We start from the raw sequence: 13,926 nt of genomic DNA, 5'->3' as shown, positions 1-13,926 counted from the left end.
TAAATGCAAGAATTCTACACATTAAAATAAATTTACACAAGAAGATGTATTATCTTAGTTTGCCAGAAAGCCACTTTAGTGTTTCAGACAACAAATTGCTCATGGTACATTTTCTACTCCAACATATCAAATGCTATCATCAACAATTTGCTTCTTTTTATGGCACATTTTAGATTTTCTTAATGTGGGTGATTTAATTTCACAAAGAAAGTACATTTAATCTTAGTGTCTGTGTGTACCCTACCTATCATGTTTCTGCAGTTATGAAAATGAACAGATGCCAAGCATAAAAACTCATATTTTAGAGTCCATGATTTATTGTGAATAACTTAACAGTTCTTTAAAGCAGTGCTGTATGGTGTTAAGAACACTGCTACCATCTCTTGCCTCCACATTGATAACCCTATTTCTCTCTTTGCCCCTATATTCTATTCTCAATTAAGGAGTCAGAGAAATCCTTCTAAAAGACTAGACTGATAATGTCACATCTCTGCTTCAAGTACAGCAATGGCTTCCATTTCATGAAGAATGAAAGCTTGACTCCTTACACTGGCTTCCAAGGCCAGAATGATCAGCGCTTTCTTCTCTGACTTTCTGTCCCTGGGTTTCTATGCCTCACTTACATTTTCTAAATATGCTGATCTCCTTACTCTATCTCAACAGTGCCAGCGTTCTTAGAACTCAGGGCCTTTGTACAAGCTATTTTCTCTTCCTGAGACCATCTTCCTCTAGGTATCCTCTTGACTAATTTTCTTCCTTCTTCGTATTTTGCAAAATTAATACCTTCTTAATGAAGTCTGTCCTAATCATTTTATTTAAAATTGTAATCTGCATCTACTTTCCATATGAAATGGCTCTGTCTTTTCTGTTTTTCCTACAGCACTTATCATCTTCCAACATTATATATACTTTAGATATTTCTTATATTTATTTGTAAATATATATATAATGTGTGTAGTAAGCACATATAGGTAAGCACCACAGGTGAAAGATCTGTTTTGTTTACTGTTGTTTCCCAGAACTCAGAGCAATGCCTGACAATTAGTAGGCATTCAATAAATACTGTTTTTAGATAAATCAGAATTTTCAACAAATATGCTAGTTCAGAGTGTTTAAACTCAATGATATGTTATTTTCAAACTAAACATCAGGAGAGAAGAAAGAGGTGAAGAGGAACTTAAAAGTGATGGCAAAAACTGCAATTACTTCTGCACTAACCTAATACATATATAGTCATAAGTCATATAACCATGTATCAGTCAATGACAAACTGCATATATGACATTGACCCCATAAGATTATAAAAGAGCTGAAAAATTCATATCACCTAGTGACATTTTAGCCATCTTAACATCATAGTACAACACATTACTTATGTGTTTGCAGTGAAGCTGGTGTAAAGAGATCTGCACTGACAGTCATATAAAAGCCTATCACATCATCATTACATAATACTTGATAATAACAGTATTAATGACTATGTAGCTGGTTTATGTATTTACTGTTATATATATATATTATATATAATATATAAATATATATAATATATATAAAAATAAAAATATATATAAACTGTAAAACAGCCTCAGATACATTCTTCAGGGGTTATTCCAGAAGAAGGCATTTTTATCATAGGAGATTATAGCTCCATGTATGTTACTGCCAGTAAAGACCTTCCAGTGGGACAAGATGTAGAGGTGGAAGACAGTGATATCAATGATCTTGACCCTGTATAGGCCTGGGAAAATGTGTATGTTTGTGTTTTAGTTTTTAACAAAAAGTTTTAAAAGGAAGAAAGAGAAGACCTCAAAACAATTAGAAAACAAATAAGACAATGGCAGAAGTCCTTATCTATCAGTAATTACATTGAATGTAAATAGACTAACTTCTCCAATCAGAAGTCAAAGTGGCTGAATGGATGAAATACCAAGACTCAATGATCTGTTCCCTACAAGAAACACACTGTACCTATAAAGACACACATAGACTAAAAATAAAGGGATGGAAAAGGATATTACATGCAAATGGCAACCAAAAAACAATAGGAGTAGCCATACTTATCATACACAATAGATTTCAAGACAGAAACTATAAGAAGAGACAAAAAAAGTTATTATATAATAATAAAAGGGTAAATTCAAAAAGAGGATGTAACAATTATAAATATATATGCACCAACACTGAAGCACTCAGATATATAAGGCAAACGTTATTAGAAATAGAGAGATTGACCCTAATCAACAAAGAAACATCAGACTTAATGTGTACTACAGAGCAAATTGACCCAAAAAATATTTACAAATTATTCCATCCAACAGCTGAAGAATATACGTTCTTCTTAATGCATGAATTATTCAGAAGAACAGATGATATGTTAGGTAAAAAATACGTTTTAGAACATTCAAAGAAATCAAATAATACCAATCATCTCCTCTAATCACAGTGGAATAAACAAATCAATAATGAAAACAATTCTAGAATTATAGAAACATATGGAAACTAAACAATATGTTCCTAAATGACCAGTGTGTCTATTAAGAAATTAAGATGAAAATTGAAAAGTTTATTAAAATAAATGACAATGAAAGCAAAACATACCAAAATCTATCAGATACAGTCAAAGAAGTATTCAGGGGGGAAGTTTATGGCTATAAGTGCCTACATCAAAAAAGTAGAAAAATTTCAAATTAAAAACCTAACATGCATCTTCAAGAACCAGAAGAGCAAGAGCAAGCAAACCCAAAATTAGTAGAAGAAAGGAAATAAAATAAAAATATCAGAGCAGAAATGAATATAATTGAAATATAGGAAGCAAAAAGGTTCAATGAACAAAACAGCTGCTTTTTGAAAAGATCAACAAAATTGACAAATCTTTAGCTAGAATAAGAAGACAGAAAACCCAAATAAATAAAATCAGAGGGAAAAAAAGGAGACATTATAACTTATATCACAGAAATTCAAAGGATTATTAGGGACTACTATGAGCAATTATATGACAATAAATTAGAAAACCTAGAAGAAATTTCTAAACACATATGACTTACCAAGATTGAACCATGAAAATATCAAAAGCCTGAACAAACCAACAGCAAGGAACATGATTAAAGCCTAAGAAAAACTCTCCCATCAAAGAAAAGCCTAGAAACTAATGGCTTTACTGATGAATTTTACCAAGTGATTAAAGAAAAACAAATAACAGACCTAATCAAATTATTCTAAAAAATACAACAGAAGGGACTACTTCCAAACTTATTCTATGAAGTCAGCACTAACTAGCCTGATACTGAAGCCAGACAAAGACACATTATCTATCTATTGACGAAAACTATTTGCCTGAATCATTGTTTATAACAGAACAACCCTGTTTCAAATAAGGAGAAAACAGCAGCTAATTTCAGCACCTACAACATCCTTACCAGAGGTCCTGAGACTGTTCATGTGACAATTTTACTGCTAGCATACCTAGCATTTGAGAAAACTAGCACACTACAACAAATCTACAACCAAGGACTCCCACAGATTCCATTTCACTTCCCTGCCACCTCCAGCAGAGCAGGTGCTTGCATCAATGTCTGGGTGACCTGAAGACAGATCACCTCACAGGACTCTTTGCAGACATTCTCCAGCACTAGCCCAGAGCCAGTGGCCCAATGGGTTGCTAGTCAGAAGAGCAATAACAGTCACTGGAGTCTGACTCTCAGGAAGCCCCCTCCCTGGGGGGAGGGGAGAGCACCACATCAAAGGATCAACCCATGGGATGAAAGAATCTAAACAGAAGCCTTTGAGTTCCAGATCTTTCCATTGCAACAGTCTACCCCAATGGGAGGAATCATAAAAGTAATTCTGATAATATGAAGAAACAAAGTTCCATAACATCCTCCAAAAGATCACACTAGCTCTCCAGCAATGGATCCAAAACAAGAGTAAATTTCTGAATTGTCAAATAAAGAATTCAGACGGTTGATTATAAAACTACTAAGGAGGTACCAGAGAAAGTTAAAAATCAACTTAAAAGAAACTCACCTAACACTTAAGGACTCACATAAATGTACGGTAAAGAAATGGAAAAAGATATATATATGGGAGTTTAATAAGGAGTATTAACTCACATGATCACAAAGTCCCACAATAGGTCATCTACAAGCTGAGGATCAAGGAAGTCAGTCCAAATCCCAAAGCTGAAGAACTTGGGAGTCCAATGTTTGAGGGTAGGAAGCATCCAGCACAAGAGAAAGATGAAGGCTGGGATACTAAGCTAGTTTAGCCTTTTCACATTCTTCAGCATGCTTTTTATTCAGCATGCTTTTTATTCTGGCCACACTGGCAGCTGATTAGATGGTACCCACACAGATTATGGGTGGGTCTGTTGTTTTTAGCCTACTAACTCAAATTTTTTTTTTTTTTTTGAGACGGAGTTTCACTCTTGTTCCCAGACTGGAGTGCAATGGCGCGATCCCGGCTCACCGCAACCTCCGCCTCCTGGGTTCAGGCAATTCTCCTGCCTCAGCCTCCTGAGTAGCTGGGATTACAGGCACGCACCACCACGCCCAGCTAATTTTTTGTATTTTTAGTAGAGATGGGGTTTCACCATGTTGACCAGGATGGTCTCGATCTCTTGACCTCGTGATCCACCGGTCTCGGCCTCCCAAAGTGCTGGGATTACAGGCTTGAGCCACCGCGCCCGGCCCTAACTCAAATGTTAATCCCTTTTGACAGCACACTTACAGACACATGATCAATACTTTGCATCCTTCAGTCAAGTTGACACTCAGTACTAAACAAGTCCACACCTTAACTTGAAACCATACACACCTCCTGAGATCATGCCTAATCTTCAAATAAAGGCAATAATAAAGTCATAATTATGCCTAACATGGCACAACTATCCTTTATACAAGAAATGCACCAATCCCCAATCCAAATGCTATTACATAAAATTAACAATACTTAAATGCTGATTTGAAGTCAATAAATCTTATGTCACATAATGGAAAAATAAAATAAAATGAAGATAGTTTCTTAGTAGAAATATATATATATATACATATCTACAAACATGTTTTTAACAAAAGGAGGAAATACTCAAGACAATTATAGTCCTCATTTCTGCAACTGGTGACGTGATCTTAGCTGGTAGTGATGAATACTTTTTTCTACTACCCATTCTGCATTCCCTTTACCTTCAGCAAGCACCTCAGCAGTTTGCGTTTTCTTTTTCTTTTCTTTTTTTTTCCATCAATAATTTTGAAATTATTCAATTAAAACCGTATAATTGCCTCCAACAGTTCAAGGGAAAGGAAGAGACACATGTATCTCACTCTAAATAAAAAGCTAGAAATTATTAAGTTTAGTGAGGAAGGCATATCAAAAGCCAAGACAGGCTGAAGGCTTGGCCTCTTTGCCAAACAGTTAGTCAAGTTGTAAATGTAAAGAAAAAGTTGTTGAAAGAAATTAAAACACCTATTTTAGTGAGCGAAAGAATATGAAAATGTGCCTGCTTCAGCAGCCCATATCCTAAAACTGGAATGGTACAGAGAAGATTATCACAGTTGCGGGTAACAATGACAGGGAAATTAGTGAAGCATTCCACACTTTGGTAAAATAAAAATAAAAAAAAATAAGAGTAAGAAAGTAAAACAGCCTTATTGTTGATATGGATAGAAGATCAAACCAGCTACAATATTTCCTTAAGCCAAAGCCTAATCCAGAGCAAGGTCCTAACTCTCTGCAATTCTATAAAGGATGAGAGAGGTGAAGAAGCTTCAGAAAGTTAGAAGCTAACAGAGGTTGGTTCATAAGGGTTAAGGAAAGAAGCCATCTGTGTAAAATAAAAGTGCAAAGTGAAGCATGAAGTGCTGACATAGAAGCTGCAGCATGTTATCAAGAAGATCTAGCTAAGGTAAGTGATGAAAGTGTCTGCCCTAAACACCTAGTTTAAGAGCTTCAAAGACAGAGTCCCTTCTTAGTGGCTAATGTAGCTGGTGACTTTAAGTGGAAGCCAACGCTCAGTTATCATTCTGAAAATTTTAAAGCCATGAGGAATGATGTTCCATCTATTCTGTCTGTGCTCTGTTAACTGAATAACAAAGCCTGGATGACAGCACATCTGTTTATAGCATGGTTTACTGAAAATTTTAAGCTCACCTTTGAGACTTCTTTAAAAATATTACTGCACATTAACAATATACCTGGTCTCCCAAGAGGTCTTATGGAGAAATATAAGATTTAAGTGCTGTTTTGATGTCTGCTAGCATAGCAACCATTCTACAGCCTATGAATTAATGAGTAATTGTGGCTTTTAAGTCTCATGGTTCAAGAAATACATTTAATGGCCAGACGGGGTGGCTCACACCTGTAATCCCAGCACTTTGGGAGGCCAAGGCAGGAAAATCACTTGAGGCCAGGAGTTCGAGACTAGCCTTGCAACATAGCAAAACCCCATCTCTACTAAAAATACAATTAGTTGGGTGTGGTGGCAGATGCCTGTAATCCCAACTACTTGGGAGGCTAAGGCATGAGAATTGCCTGAACCTGGGAAGCAGAGATTGCAGTGCACCAAGATCATGCCACTGCACTCCAACCTGAGCAACAGAGCAACTCTGTCTCAAAAAAAAAAAAAAAAAAAAAAAAAAAAAAAAAAAAAAGACAAGACAAGATGTAGTAAGGTTACAGTTGCAATACATAGTGATTCTTCTGATGGATCTAGGCAACATAAATTGAAAGCCTTCTGCGAAGGATTCACCATTCTATATGCCAATAAGAATACTTGTGATTCATGGAAGGGGGTAAAAATATTAACATTAACAGGAATTTAGAAAAAACTGATTTCAACTCTCATGGATGGTTTTCTGGGGTTTAAGACTTCATTGCAGAAAGTAAGTGGTGGAAATAACAAGACAAGTAGATGTGGTGGAAATAACAAGACAAGTAGAATTAAATGTGGATCCTAAAGATGTGATTGAATCTCTGCAATCTCATGATAAAACTTGAATGGATGAGGAGTTGCTTCTTATGGATTAGCAAAGAAAGTTGTTTCTTGAAATGGTAATTAGTCATGTTTATGATGTTGTAAATATTGTTGAAATGACCACCAAGAATTTAGACTACTACATACGTTTAGTTGATAAAGCAGTGGCAGGATTTAAGAGCATTGACTCCAATTTTGAAAGAAGTTCTACTGTGGGTAAATGCTATCAGACAATATCTCATGCTCAGAGAAGTCTTCTCCCATCTTAATCAGTAAACAGCCATCTCAATCGAGGCAACACCCACCACAAGCCAAGAGATTATGACTTGTTGAGGGCTCCGATGTTCCTTAGCATTTTTTAGCAATAAAGTATTTTTAAATTAATGTATGTTCATTGTTGTTTTAGACATAGTTCTATTGCACACTTACTAAGCTACAGTATAGGGCAAACATAGCTTATATGCATTGGAAAACCAAAAAATTTGTGTGGCTTGCATTATTTGCTTTATTGTGGTGGTCTGGACTGAACCAGCAATGTCTCCAAGATATGCCTCACTTGTTACTGTGTTAGAATTGCCCACAGCATTCAGTACAGTAACATGCTATACAGGCCTGTAGCCTAGGAGCAACACACGATACCATATAGCTTTGGCGTGTAGTGCACTATACCATGTAGGTTGTGTAAGTCTAGCATATGATGTTTGCACAATGACGAAATTGTCTAATGACACATTTCTCAGATAAAGTTCATACTGTTAAGTGACCATGGCTGTACTCCAAAGTGTGTCATTACTTAAAATATTAGGATCCATACATCTAGACATATTTCAAGCCTATCTATATTCTTTTTAATAGATTTAAGATCAAAGAGTATTGATCTTTTGGAGGATAATTTTATTGTTTGGAAAGAGCCAGAAGCTAATATAGTGGATAAACACATTGATTAAAACAATATTTTCTTTAAAAATAAAATAAAATACTCAAATAATCAAACCAGTTTACTTGGATCACTATTTGAGTTGGCAATCTCAAAATACTCTGGACAATGGAAGGAGTACTCAAGACAGCCTCCCAAAAAGATCACTTTAAAAACTAACATTCATTTGAGGCTCAGTTAATTTTCAAAATCACAATAAATTTTAATTGCTCTTCTATATATGAAAGCCAATAGCATTATTTCTTTGTGCCAAAATTGGTGTAATGTTCATTAGATTTTAATAGTGTTAGTAGCACTATAATATTACCCTAGGAGTAAATCTATGTTTTTCTCAAACAAAAACTAAAGAAAGTTGTTAATGAGTTTGATGGAAATCCAATCCACAAAATGTCTACCTTGTTTTAATTTAGGTCAGTGTACCTTTTATGTTTATAATGTTTATTTTGTTGGTTTTTCAATTTATACCTTTCACTTACCTTGGTAAGTTACTTTGGGTATTGTACTTTCCTCTCTACTTTTGCAAATCTGAAAATTACTCAAGGCATCTTATGGAAGGGAAACAATTGAAAAACTCACCAAAATAGGTGTGATAGTCAGTGTTTTGCCAATTCTGGAAAAGATTCAGATGTCAAGAAAAACACAACATGAAAAAAGAATGGAATAATTGAAAATTCTTTGTGTAAGGAAAGAAACAAAAGATTTGTTTAGATTCAATTCTTATATTTAAAAAGGAATATTCTTTCTCTACTTATTGTTCATGATACCAGTAGGTGTGATATGAAGTGAGAACAGATTTTCTAATTTTTAGCTTCTCAGAATAATGTTCCAATGTTTATGCCTAAAGGTACCTTTGAAATGATCTGGTCCAAATTGCTCATTTTACAAATGAAGACACTGGGTCTCAGAAAACTCAAGTGTTATTCCCCAAACCACCCAATCAGCAAGTGATAGAACAGAGATAAAAAGCTGGGGCTCTGGCCACTCACCCCCTCTTGTCTGCTTTGCTACATTATGCAATTTTCCCTGCAACTGCTCTCAATACAATTGAAACCTACAATTCTTGGGCTTGAGGCAAGGTTCTAATTGGCCATACAACAGAAGAAAAAGTGTAATGAGCAATGTCAAACCTCTGAAATACCAAATAAGGCTATTCTTCATCTTAGAAGGAAAAAGAGAAAAATTTGGGCTAAGGACTTCTAAATACCATGAAAACCATCTCTTGACTCTGATAAGCACACATAAGATATTCAAAGCCTGAAAGTCACACAAAACTCAAGGCTTGGTATTTCAGAATTTCCCTGGAAATGAAAGAATTCCAGATCCTGGCCCTGAAAAAGAGTGAGATAACTCAGAAAAAAGGTTAACTTTCTGCTATCTCAAGTGTCCAAATGAAATCAATGCTTTATTTCACCCTTTCAGTCCGTGACTCTTTGAGAAAAGGGACTATAGGCTTTCTTATTTTCTAGCACTCAAAGCCTAACATAATCTTTTCTTTTCACAGCATCTAATAATTAATTATGGAGTAAAGAAATGTTCAATCAGTTACCTCTGACAGACAGACTGTGATGAAGTCGTCCCAATAAATGGTAATATCACAACTGCTTATTAGGAGGCTGCTTTATACTTTCAACCATCATGTCATTTGTCCTTTTGGCCTTTTCCATAGAAAAATGGCTATGGGTATAACTCATCACTGGGCTGCTTCCAGGCTGTTCTCATTTTACTGCCAATCAATTGGTCTCTGGGAGGAGAAAAAGAAATTCTACGTTGTAGCCGGTTTTATCAGTCTGTAATTATTCTAAGAATAACTGAAAAAGAATTATTTCTACATGCCTGGCTGGGCGTGGTGGCATCCACCTGTAGTCCCAGCTACTGGGGAGGCTGAGGCAGGAGAACTGCTTGAACCTGGGAGGTGGAGGTTGCAGTGAGCCGAGAAAAAATAAGTAAGTAAATAAATAAAGCCTCGTCCTGAGAGTTAGGTTTCAGAAGAACCCCAAGTCTACATTTTAATAAGCACCCTGAGATTCTCATATTCTTAATGTATTTGAAATATATAATACAATACACATACATTTAAGGAGGTATTATTCAATAAAGTACTACCTTTCTCTTTGCCATTTGGTAGCATCAGATATTCCTTTCTAATTTAAAACTCTCCTCCTTGACAACAATATAATCTAAGCTTAAGTACTCACTGCAATCTGTTCAGTTTTAGAAAATAAAATGCACAAGTGAAGGTTTAATTACACTAAAGAAGAAAAAAATTGTATTAACGTTATTCTAAAAATGGTTGTCAAAGACAATGACCTAAAAATTCAGGATATGACAAATGAAACCTGACAAACAGCAGCAGAGGGAGAAACCCTGGGATTATGTGGTCACAGAAGCAAAGTGAGAGTGTATATCAAAGCAATGAAGCAGCCATTGACATTTTTATCAACCTGTATATTGCTGAAATGATATAATTTCCTTTGACTATGGAGTTGCTCTGGCAAAACTTGTATCACATGTGAATTCTGTGGGGAGTATTATTAAAAGGTTGTTTTAAAAAAATGTTATCTGTTGAGATTGAAAGAAATACACTCCCATCAAAAGTAATCATTATCTGAGATTGTTGTTGACTGTCCTGATATTGCTGACACTGCTCACAGCTTGATTTTGTTCTGAAAACTGCTCTTTACAGTTTTCTTAAGCATTTAAGATAATTTAGAGAACTTTTATAACTCTAGACTATAATGAAATTTGCCATAACTAACAGCTTGTATTTTGTGAATATAAAATATCACCTTGAGGGAAAATACTAACAGGTGAAATAATATATTAGAGTTTTGAATTATTCAGAGAAAGAAAAACATAGGAATTAATTTCAAGCTTTGCTGTTATTAAGCAGTATTTATAGCATACACAAACATTCCATGAAAAATAGGGCAGTGTGGTTGACATCAATCCTGAGCAAAATTCTACAGTAGATGTTCTGAACAATTTTTAAATCATTCTATAAGCAAATGTACTTGGTAGGAGGCAGCAGGGAACTCACAGACATGACTGGTATCTTCTTTGTTTTTGTTGCTAAGATTACAAAAGTTGTAATAAGAGAATAATAATTGTAGCATATCTAGGTTTCAACTTGAAAACATTTATCACTCATTCATCTGAAAGTGACAGGGGATTGTGGCTGGAAATAGCACAATAAGGTGGATTCATAACTGATTGTATAATGAAAATTTTAAAATGTTGACTAATTAGTCAATCTCACTTTGGAAGAAAGTCTTTAGAAATGGTCTGCTAGGGTCTGGCTTTGGCTGCTTCCAGAATGATGTAATTATCAAACTGGAAAATCACAGAAAAGTCCATTCAACTTGAGGCAGAATTTCTAAATGATTTGATGTGTCTGAATAGGGCAACACATTGTAAGTGTAAGGTTGAGGTGGTCAAGCAAAGATCAAACTCAAAATGATGATGAGATGATGGCACTGAAGGTATATGAGGTTATATCCCTTTGGAAGTGGTAGAGAATAGGAGATGTTGACTGAATAAATGTCTGGGGCTCACAATCCACTTCTGTTTGTTTGTATTTTGTTCAGTTAGATTTTTTTTTCCCCAAGCTAAAATGTCTGGGGGAAAAAATAAGGGAAAAAAGAGAAAAGTACTGGATCAGATGATAATCTAAGTCCCTTCCAGATTTAGGATTCTACATCATTGCAACTTAGATTTGTTTGAAATGTGTTAAAGATATCTGCAAAAGATACCTCCTCTTAAGAGAGTTTCAGGAAATCACATTCCTCAGTTTGTGTGTGCCTGTGCACTCAACTCACAAATACACACACGCCTATGCATTTTAAGAATCCTCATCACTCAGTGCTAGACTAGTAATTTTGTTTGCTGAATTGTCTCATATATCCAACACTCATGATTCTGATCCTCCTGCTATTTTAAAAAATGATAAATTTTCTCTTGTAGTTCAAGGGTTTAAATTCACTTTACATACAATTAAACCAAATATACCAAATGCCCCATTATCCTTTCACAGCAGTTCAGGGCTTCACAGTTATAATCATCAGTTTAGTTCCAGGTCTCCAGGAGGGACGTAGGTGAACCCAAAGCTCAGAATGATTTTTTTTGATCAACTGTGTGGGTACGTATTTCTGCCTTTCAAAACTAAATACCACATTTAATGATATATTAGATGATATTAGTCCATTTTCTATCATTTATCATAGTGTCTGAAACTGGGTAATTTACTTTAACAGGAATTTATGTTTTACAGTTATAAAGGCTGAGAAGTGTAAGGTTGAGGAGCCACATCTGATGAGAGCCTTCTGGCTGGTGGGAACTCTACAGAGTCCCGAGATAATACAGGGCATCATATGACAAGGGGGCTGAGTGTACTACATGCTTGCTGGTTTTTCTTTCTCTTCTTATAAAGCCACCAGTTCCACTCTCACGATAACCCATTGATCCACTACTTTATGAATGGATTAATTCATTCATGACGGCAGAACCTTTATGATTCAATCTCCTCTTAAAGGCCCCACTTTTTTTTGACATATACAATCATATTTAATCATCACAATATGTTAACATGTCTATTTCAATGTCTTAAATATTAAGTACCTAAAAACTTTCAGTTGAATCTAAAGTGTGTGTGTATGTATGTGTGTATATATATATATATATATATATATATACACACACACATATATATGTATACATACACACACACACATACATATACATATATATGTAATTTATTTTACAGATTCTGGTATACATGTGAATGTGCAGGTGTGTTACATAGGTATACATGTGCATGGTGGTTTGCTGCACCTGTCAACCCATCATCTAGATTTTAAGCCCCACATGCATTAGGTATTTGTCCTAATGCTCTCCCTTCCCTTGCCCTTCACTGCACCCCATCAACAGGCCCCAGTATGTGTTGTTCCCCTCCCTGTGTCAATGTGTTCTCATTGTTCAACTCCCACTTACCACTGAGAGCATAGAGTGTTTGGTTTTCTGTTCCTGTGTTAATTTGCTGAGGATTATGGTTTCCAGCTTCATCCACATCCCTGCAAAGGAGATGAACTCATTTTTTATGGCTGTATAGCATTCCATGGTGTGTATGTAAAGGCCCACTTTTTAATACTGCCACATTGAGAATTAAGTTTCCAACATATGAAATTTGGGGGACAGGCCGGGCGCGGTGGCTCAAGTCTGTAATCCCAGCACTTTGGGAGGCTGAGGTGGGTGGATCACGAGGTCAAGAGATCGAGACCATCCTGGTCAACATGGTGAAACCCCGTCTCTACTAAAAATACAAAACATTAGCTGGGCATGGTGGCGCGTGCCTGTAATCCCAGCTACTCAGGAGGCTGAGGCAGGAGAATTGCCTGAACCCAGAAGGCGGAGGTTGCGGTGAGCCGAGGTTGCGCCATTGCACTCCAGCCTGGGTAACAAGAGCAAAACTCCATCTCAAAAAAAAAAAAAAAAAAAAAAAAAAAAAAAAAAAAAAAAAAAAACTTGGGAGACATATTAAAACCAGAATATATATTGTGTCTATCATTCAGTAACAAATCAATCATTATACAGTAAGATTATCATTAAAAGTGGAACCAAAAAAGTGAAGAGTATCTAAATGCAGTACCTAAATGCACACTCTTTCAACAAATACTTTTTGAGCACCTCCATGTGTCAGACATTGTTCTAGGCACAAGGGTTGTAACAGCAAACCATGACCTTAGAGACATTATATTCCAGTGGAGAAATTTAGACAATATACAAACAAATACATTATCAGGTGGTAATAACTGCTGTTAAGCAGGTAAAGCAGGATTATGGGTACAAAGTAAGGGGGCTACTATTTTGTACAAATATGGGAAAATATAAGTTCTCTGTTCAAGAGCAAAGACTGCCTCAAACAAGATTCTTGCATAGCAAAAAAAATAAGTGGCCCATTTTCATAATGCTTATTGTCTCTAAGGTTTTGTGCAGAGCAATTTCACCCTCCTGCTTTAGCTCCCTTCTT

The 13,926-nt window shown here is 35.7% G+C and overlaps 1 long non-coding RNA gene across 1 annotated transcript in view; it reads right to left on the bottom strand.

Moving 5' to 3' along the window:
• Positions 1 to 1,536: 1,536 nt before the first annotated feature.
• Positions 1,537 to 13,926, bottom strand: part of LOC141585591 (uncharacterized) — a 38,209-nt gene continuing 25,819 nt past the window's right edge. The window contains exons 2-4 of the long non-coding RNA XR_012519132.1: positions 12,891 to 12,970; positions 9,451 to 9,645; positions 1,537 to 8,514 (exon numbers count right to left, since the gene is read on the bottom strand). This is a non-coding gene — a long non-coding RNA (uncharacterized LOC141585591). The remainder of the gene's footprint in view (positions 8,515 to 9,450; positions 9,646 to 12,890; positions 12,971 to 13,926) is intronic.

The sequence above is a fragment of the Saimiri boliviensis genome, chromosome 9 (assembly GCF_048565385.1).
Source record: "Saimiri boliviensis isolate mSaiBol1 chromosome 9, mSaiBol1.pri, whole genome shotgun sequence".
Taxonomy (NCBI): domain Eukaryota; kingdom Metazoa; phylum Chordata; class Mammalia; order Primates; family Cebidae; genus Saimiri; species Saimiri boliviensis.
This window is presented reverse-complemented; position numbering and strand designations above follow the sequence as displayed.